The sequence below is a fragment of the Haliotis rubra genome, unplaced genomic scaffold (assembly GCF_003918875.1).
Source record: "Haliotis rubra isolate DU_JTF1 unplaced genomic scaffold, ASM391887v1 Scf525, whole genome shotgun sequence".
Lineage (NCBI taxonomy): Eukaryota > Metazoa > Mollusca > Gastropoda > Lepetellida > Haliotidae > Haliotis > Haliotis rubra.
This window is the reverse complement of record NW_025767219.1, coordinates 313,502-327,116: the sequence shown is the minus strand read 5'-3', so window position 1 is coordinate 327,116 and position 13,615 is coordinate 313,502.

Genomic DNA, 13,615 nt, shown 5'->3' with positions numbered 1-13,615 from the left:
TTGTCCCTGAAACTAGAACAGTGCAGTATGGAAACAGATCCTTTGCCTATGCAGCACCAGCGGCCTGGACCAAACTTCCACACAATCTCAGGGACAGTACTGACTTTGTCACTTTCATATCCCATTTAAAAACACATTTGTTCAGCCTTTTCAACTATAATTGTGTAATTTGTTACATTCTATGTGCGTTTTGAGCATGGACTGCATGGATACCAGCGCATTACAAATGTATTATAATGATGATGATGATGATGATGATGATATACATCTGCGTTTTGGTCATTTGTTTCCAAGGGTAAAATCATGGTATATGATTAACGCAACACGCTGTGTTCCTGCTCCAGGTTCCAGATAGTAAATATATGTTAGCTGATGCCTGTGTTTACTGTGCAAATGGTGTGGAGGTGTGTGGCTCTGTGCCTCGAGCTCAGATCACAAATCAGTTCCAGTTGTTACATTGGGCGCGGATAGTCCTTGGATGGGTGACCGTTTGGCAGCTTGACTCCTGAGAGTTTATAGAACTGCCCCACAAAGAAAAGCACACGTGACACATGTGGTCTCACCTTAGGCAAGTAAGTTGGTTTCAAAGTTTCCTCTGTTCACCCAGCAGAAAATGATATTTTCAGATATTGATTGAAGCACAGTAAATCACAAAATTTCTGAAAGGACATTTCTTTCGGTCACTGACAGTTATGGTTCAGTGAATGACGATCGATGTACTAAATCGTCCCATTCTCGTTCACACGTCATATATACAAGTTGTTATAGGTAAACTACGTAGTCAAATGAGATTATGTCAAGCATTGAGATACGTTTCTTTGAAGATACATTATGTTGCTCAGGAATTCATAGTGAGGTGAGGTGAGGTGAAATTGGGTTTAACATCGTCCTTGAGAATATTTCGCTCATATGACGACGTGCATGCGTGTGTATGTGTATGTGCGGCTGCTTGTACTAGCCCAGACTGAAGCTGGTTTTATAGTGCTAGCCCACTGAGATACCATGCCGTAGTGAAGCATGAATACCCCGCTCAGACACATTATACTGACTCCGAGCCGACCTGTCCCTGTTGTACCCATTAGTGCCGAGCGCCAGACAGGGACCAACAAGTACCATATTTTATCGTCTTTTGGTATGACGCGGTTGGGGATCGAACCCGCGACCGTCCGCTCTCCGGGCGGACGCTCTAACCACTACACCACGGAGGCGGTCAGGAATTCATAGTAGACAATGGATAACAGATGTATATTATACACTGCTGCCTAGGTACTGCCCCAGTGTGGTTTAATGCAATGTCTAGTCTGATGAGGTTGGTCAATTAACCTTGTCAGTTATTGCTTGTTTGTCCAGAGACCTGGGGCTTGGAAGTCACGTCAGCTTTTGATTTGTGGACAAAGAACTACTAGCATTGCTGCAATTCTAATTAAATTAAAGGAAATATGTTGATAATAAGCTTGCCTATAAGTATGGAGGGCTCTTGGGAGAACAAATTTTTTTTTTTATAAACCATGTCGGTTGATTTTAACCGACCAGCACTTAATTCAATATTTCTAATAGAAAAGCCTTGGTTTGTCTCTCTGTAGCTAATGACCATACCGCCTTCTCGCCTCCTGTGTTGTCATTAGAGAACAGACATATATTGTGTTCTCTGTAGCACTCCTATTACGTTTCAGGCCAACGTCTTCATCGTTGTGGCAGGCTGTAGACATGAAATGTTTCTACTTGCATTAATCACAGGCGCTAGATGTATTTATGAATACAACAAAATCCCAATAATAGTCTGGCTGAATATTACAAGTATCAGAATACGAAGAGGTTCGTACATTCTTTAAGGTATTTCTGTCTCTTTGCCTTGCCTTTATCACGTCTATATCAGAATGCATATTTTCGGTTTTCATTTCATCTTCTACAACATATTCACTCATTCTATCTGACAGAGCTAAAAATAATGAAATGAGTATTCCCATTATGGGTTTCGGGTTTAACGTCTAAATGTCACGGTGTAATGTTTCCGTTAAATGAAGAAAAGTTGTTAGCGCGTAAATACAGGATTCCATTGAACCACACTTGAGGATGTTACTGTTTCTTCCCAATTCAGATTGTACTAACCAGTACTGAATTCTGATTAAATGTGAGTGTGTACATCTGTACAATTTATGGTGAAATATCTGCAAATGTTATTTCCATTCCTTATTACAGCTGTATTGTAATGGAGGGGAATTATCATTTGATTTGAGACTTTCGTAATTGTCCCAACACATTGACACGATCATTATTCAGTCTCCTCTGAATTTCATCCCAAAGATGTTCAACTGGGTTTAAATCAGGACTAAGGGCTGGACACTGCATACTGTTGACACCGTTCCGCTGTAAGAAGTCCCGTGTAGCTCTGGGCCCGGGTGTTATCATCTTGGAAAATGTTGTTCCGGTGACGTGCGAAATGTGGTATGACGTGGGGTCTGAGAGCATGGTCGATGTAGCGCACCGCTGTGATGCCGCCTCCTCCCCCTGGACCAAGGTCCAGGCCTATGCCACCACATACCATGATGCACACACACACACGATTCTCTTTCGATAACACATTGGTCTGAGTAACGCGGGCCACGTCGTCGCCATATTCTTGTTCTGCCATCTGCAGTTAATACGAAGTACCGACTCTCATCTGTGAACAGAACAGTTCTCCATTGCCTGTATCGCCAGGTTTGGTGTTGTAGGGAAAACTGTAGACGTTCACGCCGATGTCGAAGGGTAAGGTCTACGGCAATGGAGGTTCCCGCTGTTAAGACGTCGGCGTACTGTATCAGTACTGATTGGCCTTCCGTGTGTTCCCACTGTCTGGCGTGCTGTTTCGGATGCCTGCACGAAGGGATTCTGTACATGCTGTCGCACAACATGGCGGTCGTATCGTCTTGTGGTCACCCTTGATCTGCCAGTACTTGGGCGATCATTTGTGGTGTTGGTGGCCCGGAAACGTTCCTGCATTGGATGGTCCGAACGTTCACCTGGAAGTGATTGGCAACGGCCTGTGCAGTGTGGCCAGCTTCAAGTCTCCCTAGCACCTGGTTCCTCTGAGCTGTAGTGAGACTGGGCATCCTGCTGACGTTGTAATGTGAATGTTTCAATCAGGTTTTGGGGTGCATTTTATAGGGCTGGTCCTTGTGAACAGCGCGTGCAGCATGAGTTGCATGAAAAATATGGAGAACACTGTACCATCTCCGAGATCAGGTTGCGTGTTTGAGACCATTTCCTGGGTTCCATTCCGTTTGGGAAGGAATGTCTTTGCTCAGGTAAAGTTGGAGATGTTGTCAAAAATATACAATCAAAACATTTAATGAGTTTACAGTTGTCCGTTTCTGCGAAGGAAAAGTCCATGCTGACGTTTCCTTTGCAGCTTCGTATATATCATATAAAATCCCATGGGAAGGGACATGGTTACGACGGTTATAGTGTTCACTCACCATGTCATGTTGAAGACCCGAGTTCGATTCCCAATATGGGTACAATGTGTGAGGCGCATTTCTTTTGTAACTTGCCGTGATATCCCTGGAATGCTTCGAAAGCGGCGTAAAACTACACTCACTCACTCAACATAAAATTTTCTGGGTAGAATATACCAGAATATTTCTTGCTGTACGAGGTCACTGGAGGATAGTGCGGGTGATAATATTCGGTGGTTTGTCTAACCGTATGCCATCGTAGCCTGACGGGGTTTACAATATCATTCACTAGCTTTGTACATATTAAATTAGACGTATACCGTTGTCAGGGACAGCTTTAAACAACAAACAAACAAAACGAATTTGTTTTACACGCAAATACGTAGTCTGAATCATATTACTGCGTATAAACAATATAGATGACTAGGCTTCGTGTTTACGGACATACTCAATGGCCATCGTCTGTATTTCTATGAGATTATGGACACTAAACCATAGCATATCAACTGATTCAGACATCTTTAGAGGACACTGAACCCGATTCCTTTCCATATTTCCACGAAAACATAAGAAACGGATATTTCGTCTACGAAAACGTGAGCATCACCACTGTTAATATGAGACAGTCGTTTCATCTGAAATTGTAATAATAATTGAATTGAAATATTGCAACCAAGCAATTACAATCGTTCCGTGCAGTTAATTGCCTTTCATATGTATATATTGCAATCTTGAAGTCAGAATCATAAGGATTATGTTTTATATGATGTAGGATTGATACAATCAACGTGACTGGGTCACGACCTCCTCACAACCTTACATGCCTCGCGAAATCCCTACACGTCGATTCAACATTGATCGCGTGCCATAAAAGCTGATTATCACAGTCCTCGTCACAACTAGTTTTATATAAGTCGATTGCAGCGATCGGCTACTTTGATTACGAGTTGTGTGAATGTAGCCCTAACAAAATTATTGCAGCGATTTTTATTGTCTGGTGGTAGTCATCTATGAAACGTCTTGGTAAGGATAAATATATTCAACAACTGGAAGCCTAAAAGATGGCATAACATAAAAACGGAGACTGAAATTTAGTTGCAGTTTCGTGAATCTTATCCGATTTTATTGTACATTATAGCATTTATGACTCTATCATGTAAATACTCGACAGTACTACTGCGAAACAGGTTCCTTTGTAGCAAACAACTGTTGTCATTTTATGCGACATAAATCTCTCCGTGGAGAACCATTTCAAATCTTCTCAAGAGATGGTGTTATCTTTGATAGTAAATCCAATCTAAGTACTGTGTGATCGTTTCAAAGATCGTCTACAGACAGATTTCTAGTTTTTAGGCCCAGACAAGTTACAACACGAAATGGTTTTTTTGCTTATCTGGTTACCAAAACATTACAAAGTTTCACCCTTAAAACAATCCATCTTTGATATAATCAAATACCGTGCTAACATAAAAATAGTGAGAACACTAAAACTCATCAAAGTCAGAACGGAGGCTCAGATGTTCTTTACGCTTTCTTTTGATGTATTTACAGAAATATTTACGTTGGAGGTCGTTACCTTATCTCCTGTTAATGTTCTTGTTGCAGACATGATTTTCGTTACACAAAGCTAAGGTGTCTGAGCTATAGATGCATGTGACACGAGTGGCTTCTTCTTGTATTAGTGCCTGTCTCACAACCCAAGCAGTATTTGGATATACTGAGTTTCTTCTATCAGCAACACTTCCAAACATCTGTAGAGTTAATTTACTTTAACCTCACCTTTGAAGATTCGAGTTAGAACTAGTCTCCAGACACCCAAGCTTTTTAGTAAGAGTCGACCAAAGGGCTCGGATGGGCAGGTCCGCTGATTTGGTTGATGCATGTCATCGTATCCAAATTGCTCATATGTCAATCCCTATATTGTTTGGTCCAGACTGGATTATTTACACAGTAGCCCAAAAGCTGGAAAATCTTGCTGTGTGCGGCGTTGAGCAAGTGACAAGCCCCTGCATGTGGATTTCATGGTCGCTGATACTGAACGAAGGCAGAACAAAGACGTCATTATAGATCTGGCTGATTCTGCCACCTCTTCAGCAGTGGTAGGGTTAGATGAGGATCCGGGGAGGATTTTGTTCGCATTGAAATGGTGCTCTTAGAATCACGGAAGTCTCAATAGGAGGACTTTTGACCTGGATGTTCTATGGTTGTGTGTGAAGTCTACCTTCAGCTTTCTAATATCAAGGTCTCTGTCTGAATGGGTTTTCCTTTAACTCAAGACTTTTCAGCTTACTTTGGGAGGAAAGACAACTTGACAAGGTCATCCAGTCCCCGATAATGGGCAAAAACAGAAGAGCGAGACACAGCCACAATTTAGCAGGGCGATTCTTTGATGTGGAACTATTAAGAACAAGAACGCCGTAAGGAATTACATCCTGACAGTTTGGCGATCGTGCCTTTGGGGAGCTGTTAAGGCAATCTTTGCTGAATGCAGAAACCCTGTCTTTCGCCAACATATGGTTTCATCACTGTGCACTATTACCTCCAGCAAGGGTACATGCAGGTAGCAAACGTATTGTATGTCCCCATGGTTCCTAGTATGGTACCTTCGGTTGTTGGCAATCTATAGCCTGTTTATGTATTGTATTGTTCTGTTTACTTTAATATCTGTGATACACTAATAGTTTTACTGTTCCTCGACAACAGGTTTTTCATTTATATTTTTATTGATCTATGACATAAGTAATTGTTCTGGTCACGATATGGCTGAAATATTGCCGACGTGACGATAAATGTTAGCTCACTCACTCACTCACACTATTTAACATTGGGGAATGCAGATATGTCGTGAATTGGTCTTACATATTCACAGGCGCCGTCACCTGTGCAGTCAAATCCCGTTATATTCAAATATAGAAGATACAATCTATTTTCACTCAAGGTTGATAATTGATGTTTCCACATTTAGGATAAATATCCTTAGACCTTTGTGTAATTCTCTCACAAAATCACAACTTTCAGGAACATATTGGGCAACCCAAATATAACCAAAACCAAACCTGAAGAGCGTATCTCTCAATAAACTTGCCCAATTTTCAACATCAGGGTTCTTATTTGAACTATTCGACAATGAATTGTATATCAAAACTATATATCTATCTGGTTTACTTCTCAAAATCTTAAGCCAATATTTGATAATCCTGACAGGACGAATAACTTTCAAAGGAAATGTACCCACTTCTCCATATAAGAAAGTTGATGGAGTTGGCATTTTGACATATAATATATGTTTCATAAATTTCAAGTGTACCCTTTCGATAGCATTAGCTTCCATAAAGCCCCAATCTTCACAACCATATGAGAGAATAGGAGAAACAACTGATTGGAATAACTGATACTGAATATCTGGAGTAATGTACACATTATCATTGAATATATTGTACAATGAACCAAGTGCCTTCAAACCTTGTTCTGATAGGATTTTCTGAGCTTGTGAAAAACTGCCACCTGTTGAAAATACTTAACCAAGATATTTAAAACTATTGATTACCTCAAGAGGTGAACCATTATAGGATCACTTTTCAGCCTTGCCTTGTCTACCTCCTTTACGAAAAATAACAACCTTTGTTTTTTCAGCATTTATGGTCAAGCCCCATTTCGTGCAGTAAGTAAACATCATATCCAAACCGTCTTGTAAACCTTTAACACTCTTGCTAAAGAGCACCATATCATCTGCAAATAATAACAGAAGTAAACGTACATGAGAAATTACAAGTCATCATTAGAAGAACGTTCTTCTATTATATCATTAATTAATAATGAAAAGAAAATCGGCGACAGATTTTCTCCTTGCCTGACACCATTAGACGACATGAAAAAGTTTGAATGAATATTACTGGACAGCCTCACACAAGACTTAACCTCCTCATACATACTTCGAACTAAAGTTGGAAGTTTTGAACTTATCCCAAGCTTATGTAATTTACACCAAATTGCATGTCTATTTACATAGTCAAATGCTTTTCGATAGTCAATGAATGCACAGTATGATTTAACTTTATTTTTAATTGCAATATTAATTAATCCATGTAGAACAAACATACAGTCAACAGTGCTGTAATTTTCTCGGAAACCGGCCTGTTCTTCAATAATTAAACTATATTTTTCACACATAAAGAAGAAATCCTCAAGTTCAAAATACAAGTAAATAACGTGCTCAAACGTGACAGTAATGAAGACGCCTCTATAATTATCCGGTATTACCTTGCTTCCCTGCTTATGTATAGGAACGATAACTCCTTTAGTCCATCCTGATGGGCAATATCCTGTTCTAAAAATAGCATTGAACAATTTCGTCATTACGGGAATCAATATTGATGAGCTATAAACCAGAAACTCATTGATAATACCATCATAACCAGCTGACTTACCCAACTTCAACCTTTTAACAGCAGTGGAGACCTCGTTTTCACTAATATCGACATCTAATTCCTCTACCCACACTTGTACATCATCAAGATCTATTTCTCTGAGAGCATCGTTATCTGTTTCCGGGAGTATCTCAGGATTAAACAATTTCTTAAAATGGTCCTCAAAATTACAATTGCCAATACTACTTGACTTTTTGTGATAACCTTTAACGTTCTTCCAAAATTGTTTAATATTTTGTTCTTCTCAGAAGTGAAAAAGCAGCTGCCGCCTTCTCATAAGATTTAACCTTGTTTCTACAACATCGCCGATAAACAGACCGGCAGTGTACCATATCAACCCTGTCAATATCACTCCCATATTTTGTAAATCTTGCCTCCAGCCATCGGACACCAGAAAACAAACGCATCATGTAAAACACATTGTTGTTGTGTTTAAAAGAAAAAAGATAGATACACTTTCATGTGCATCTGTGTGCATTCTTTTCATATCCATTGTATTTAAAGAAGGTATCAGAGAAACGTTTACCTTATTATTGTGGCCTGGGGTCTATTAATAGAGTCGGAGAAAAGTGGAAATTCAGCAAATCCTGTTCTAAATGGTGATGTATCTCGAAAGGTTTCGGCAGTTGACGTATTCGACTTCGGGACGAAGGGATTCGACCATATACCTGTATGTATTTAAAATGTTTTATAATATATGCACGCGGAACATGTTTTTCATATTATGCAATGGAGCTTCTCCAGGTACCTTAAGTTAATAATGTATCTTCCCTGAGTTCCTGAAGCAGATAATCGAATAAAGCGAATACAATGCAGTTCATCACGAAACCAATTGCAATCAAATACAAATATTGTTTTAATGACGGCGCCTAAAGCCCATGAAAAGTGTTTCCAAAGCAGTTCACAAGATGGTAGTCTTCACAACTCTTAAACCAATTTCATTTCTTGTGACCCAACGCTTTCATTATGCTGTTACAAGACTGATTATCATAGCCAATTTCATGTTCTATGGATGTGCATTCATCAATGTGATGAGAAAAATAATTTATTTGTGTTCACGAAATTCCCCGCTTTATGAAATTTTAATATGAAAAAATGAGCATGTCAGTTTTTTCGTGTCACTTTCCTATTCGAATCAGCACTACTTCAATCGCTCTTTAAATAAACCAGCTCATTCCTATTCCATGCCAGTTATTCTTTGTATTGGGTCTATGTGTCTTGTATAAAGGACTCGTTCAAACGGAAAATTGAATTGCCGGTGAATTTGTATGGAGCAGTGCCTCAGGGTTTAATAATATGGGCACTTTGAGTGCAAATGAAGTGAGCGATTTATTTTGATTTAAAACAAATTCGTCATCACATGCTTGTTTTATTAATCCCCATAGCGAGTTCATTGATCTATCGATATTGTGTATATTAAAAGTTAATCCAAAGGTTGTATTTCAATGTGGTAGCGATGATGTGTTTCAAAACGAGTTTGAAAGGTTGCAACAAAGTTAAACTTTCCCTTTCTGGAGTCAGTTGGTGAGTTGATTTTAATCCCCATTTGAACAGTATCTTACTTATATCAAGGACACAAGTGCCGTGCGTCGAGGGTTGGGCAGAGCTGCCTACCTTTTGCATGCCAGAAACCTCTGATCATGCGTTCGAATACATGTTTGCCCTGATTATGTTCACCCATGTGTGTGAAGCCCATTTCTGGTGCCCCTTCCGTGATGGGCCAAAAGTGGCGTAAACCCCAACTCACTCACTCACTAACCCAGATTATGTTTATATATCCGTGTTTGTGGGTGAACCAAAGTTGTATTGTATAAACGCCTGAGATATGCATTAGGTCGGGCTCTCCTCCCTCATCGAGCTACCACTACAGCTGGAATACAGTTAAACAAAACTGTATCATGGCGACTCAGACAAATTCAGAATTTTTGTTTTTTGTTTTTCGTTTAACGCCACAGTCAGCAATGTTCCAGCTATATGGCGTCGGTCTCTAAATAATCGAGTCTGGACCAGACTCTGAATAAAACGACTACGAGAAGAAAATGCTAAATGGAAAATACTGTATACTTGAAAACTATAGAATATGGCTAGCTGATCCTCAATATATCATAAAAAAAATGTCCAAACAATTAGAAACACTTTTTGCAAGGATGTCGTGGAAGCATGGGGAAATATTTGGATAACAAATATAAACAGATGGAAAATAAGGATTTACTGAATCAATCGTTATGGTTCAACAATCTTTTCCAAATTCGAGACCAGACAGTTTTCTATTCAAATTGGTACGATGGAAGAATACACTATGTGTATGATTTGCTTGACCCTGCTAGTATGGACTTTTATTCACATGAAGAATTACAAAGGATATTTGATATTAAAAATAACTTTCTAAGATACCAGAGTATAATATCCTATGTGAGGAAGATTCTTAAAGGGAACAATTTCTCCTTCATAAGGTCTAGGCATTTTAATAGGATCCCCTTTAATGTATCCCAACTGCAAAGTACAGTACAAGGAACAAAAGTGTTTTACGCCTCACTGCTGGATGCAGGTTACAACAAATCATATGCACATAAAAGGTGGGAAAGAATATTTCAGAAACAATATAATTGCAAAATGTCTGAACATATCTATCTAATGGCACATAGATGTACAGTAGCGATCTAATATGGTTGCATTACAAAATAATCTATGGAATAATACCAACAAGCGTATTCTTATACAAGATTGGACGTAAGGATTCCTTTCTATGTACTTTTTGTGGAAGAGAACCTGAAACTGCCATGCATTTGTTTTATGAATGTAGCCATGTAAAAGAGCTTTGGAGGCGTCTGATCAGTTGGCTGAAAATTGCTGCAGAAGGAGAAATTACATTAAACGAAGAAAACATACTATTAGGATTTCAAGGAAAACATAATAACCCATTAAATGCTGTGTGCCTGATAGTAAAACAAGCGATTGTAAACCAACGTTTGAAAAATAAAAGCATTCATTTTAAGCATGCTCAAAGAGAAATTATAAAATATATATTATGAAGCCACCAGATATACAGCTTCTTCAACTTGCTCCAACAGCAATTTTTTCTCTTTTTGGTCATCTTTCCACAAATTATTCGAAATGATACCAGATGATTACAATGTACTACACATTTCTCCCTAAAGCGAACAATGTTAAGTATTATCCGAAAGCATCTAAAATTATCCCTTGTCTACTAGATATATGGTTAAAAGACGTACTGAAGCCAATATACTAAATGTGTGGGCAGGATTTTGTGAACTTATAACACCCATTTGTAATCTATATTTTCCAATCGGGAGGAAAGGCATATACATCTCTATAAATACGACTGTTTATTTGTGTACACAAATGGGTGGTCATAGATTACCTATCTGAAACGTATACCTCCCAATAGAAGGGAAAAACATGTACATCTTCATGTGGTAGTATATGACTATATCGTCTATATATATGACTGTATGAATTTAAAACTACCTATATGAAAACATATACCTTTCAATAGAAGGGGAAAATATGTACATCTCATATGCTAGTATATGGTTGTATTATCTATGTATATGACTGGATGAACTAAGAATACCTATCTGTAAACTATACCTTCCAATAGAAAGGAATAACATGTACATCTTTATATATATAACTGTATCTATATACATGACTGGATGAACTTAGAATACCTATCTGTAAACTATATCTTCTAATAGAAAGGAAAATTATGTACATCTTTATACGCATGACTATATTATCTATGTACACGACCGGTGGAACTTAGAATGCCTATCTGTAACCAAGACTCTTCAACTGGAAGGAAAAATATGCACATCTTTATAAGTATGACTGTATTATCTATGTACACGGAATACCTATCTGTAAACTACTCCTTCCAATTGAAAAGAAACACATGTACATCTTTATACTATGACTGCGTTATCGATGTGTAAGGTTGGCAGAATTTTAAAATGTCTATCTGTAACCCATAACTTCCAAGTGAAAGGAAACAAAGTACATTTTTATACTATGACTGTACTATCTATGTGCACGACTGGCAGAACGTCTAATGTCTATATGTAACCCATACCTTCCAAGTGAAAGGAAACACTTGTACATCTTTATATATTAATGCTTTATCTATGTGCACGATTAAATGAACTTAGAATACCTATCTGTAAACTATACCTTCCAATTAAGACTAAAATTATGTACACTCTCATACATACGACTGTATTAGCTATGTGCACGATTGCAGGAACTAAGAATGCCTGTCTGTAAATCCACCCATCCTTCTCAGTTGAAGGAAAAAAATGTACATATGTCTATCTATATATGTATATGTATATGTGTGTTTATGAGTGAGTATGTGCATATTACTGTATTATATATGTTGTAGAGTGGGAACAAAAATGGAAATTAAAAAAAAACGACGAGTGTGGACCAGACAATCCAGTGTTCAACATCATGAACATCGATCTACGCAATTATATTAGGATATGATGACACGTGTCAACCAAGTCAGCAGCCCCGACGAATTGTAACCATATGTACAAGTACACACACTTCTGTGTAAAGCTCGAATGACAAATATGCACATTGTTGTACGCATACGTGTAAGCAAAATGTAACAAAATACTCACCTGCGTACACGCGTACTTGAACTAGGGAGGTTAAGATGAGATTGTATGTGTACGGTTGCCTAACACCAAATCCTTCATGATGTTCTTACTAGCAGTAGTTACGTTGATTATAGTTATTTCTCGCTGGCACTTGATGCTGAGGCAGTCGAATCTAATGATGATGAATGAAAAGATACCTAACAGTATTTAATGGATGTGTCTACTTAGCCAACTCCTGAGAATGCGAAGTGTTTGTTTTTTTTAAAACTTGAAAAACCATTAATTTTAACGTTGCAGTCTCTGATATCCATTGTTCATTACATTTTTTTTAAAGTTTGTCAGTCTATCGTCCGTTATTATTGTTCAAGAGTTGTATATGATACAGACGTATCTACTTCATCATGCGTTCGACTGTTGCATCTAGATACCAGTCGTGTTTCAGTGGAATAGCATAGTTGTTAAAGCGTTCGCTCGTCAACCGAAAGAGGCATGGATTCAAGTCCTTACATTTGGTACAATATGTGAAACACATTGTGGTGGTATTGCTGGAATACTGATAACAGCGTGGTGAAACCTTACACACCCAAATATATCATACATTTGCTTTCTTAGTCGATTCTTTAATTGTTTGAAGACGTTTGGAATTATAGGAAACAGGAAATCAAATATGATTTGTGGTTTTTAGGGAGAGAAACATTATTCTCTGTTACTTGAAGGTGTCCCTGTTTTGTTTGTTCCGCCCCTGCTGTGAGCGAGTGAGTGAGAGAGTGTAAATTTTCCTTAAAGTTGCATCACCATTATAACAGCTTTGGGAACTCATTTCAAAGGCAGGCCAACCGAATGTAAGTGAGTGAGTTTAGTCTGTCGCCGCCTTTAGCAATGTTTCAGCAATATCACGACGGGTACACCATAAAAGGGCATTACATTGTACCCATGTGGGGAAATCGAACCCGGGTCTTTGGTATGACGAGCGAACGCTTTGTTCAAAAGGCTATCCCACTCAGCCACACCAGCCGAATGTGGCTTGGTTGAGGGAGTCCAGAATAAAACCGTGCTACCTCACTTCCCCGCTCTGTGCATATGATTATATCAACACCCCATCCAGAAGCTCGATGAATATTGGTTG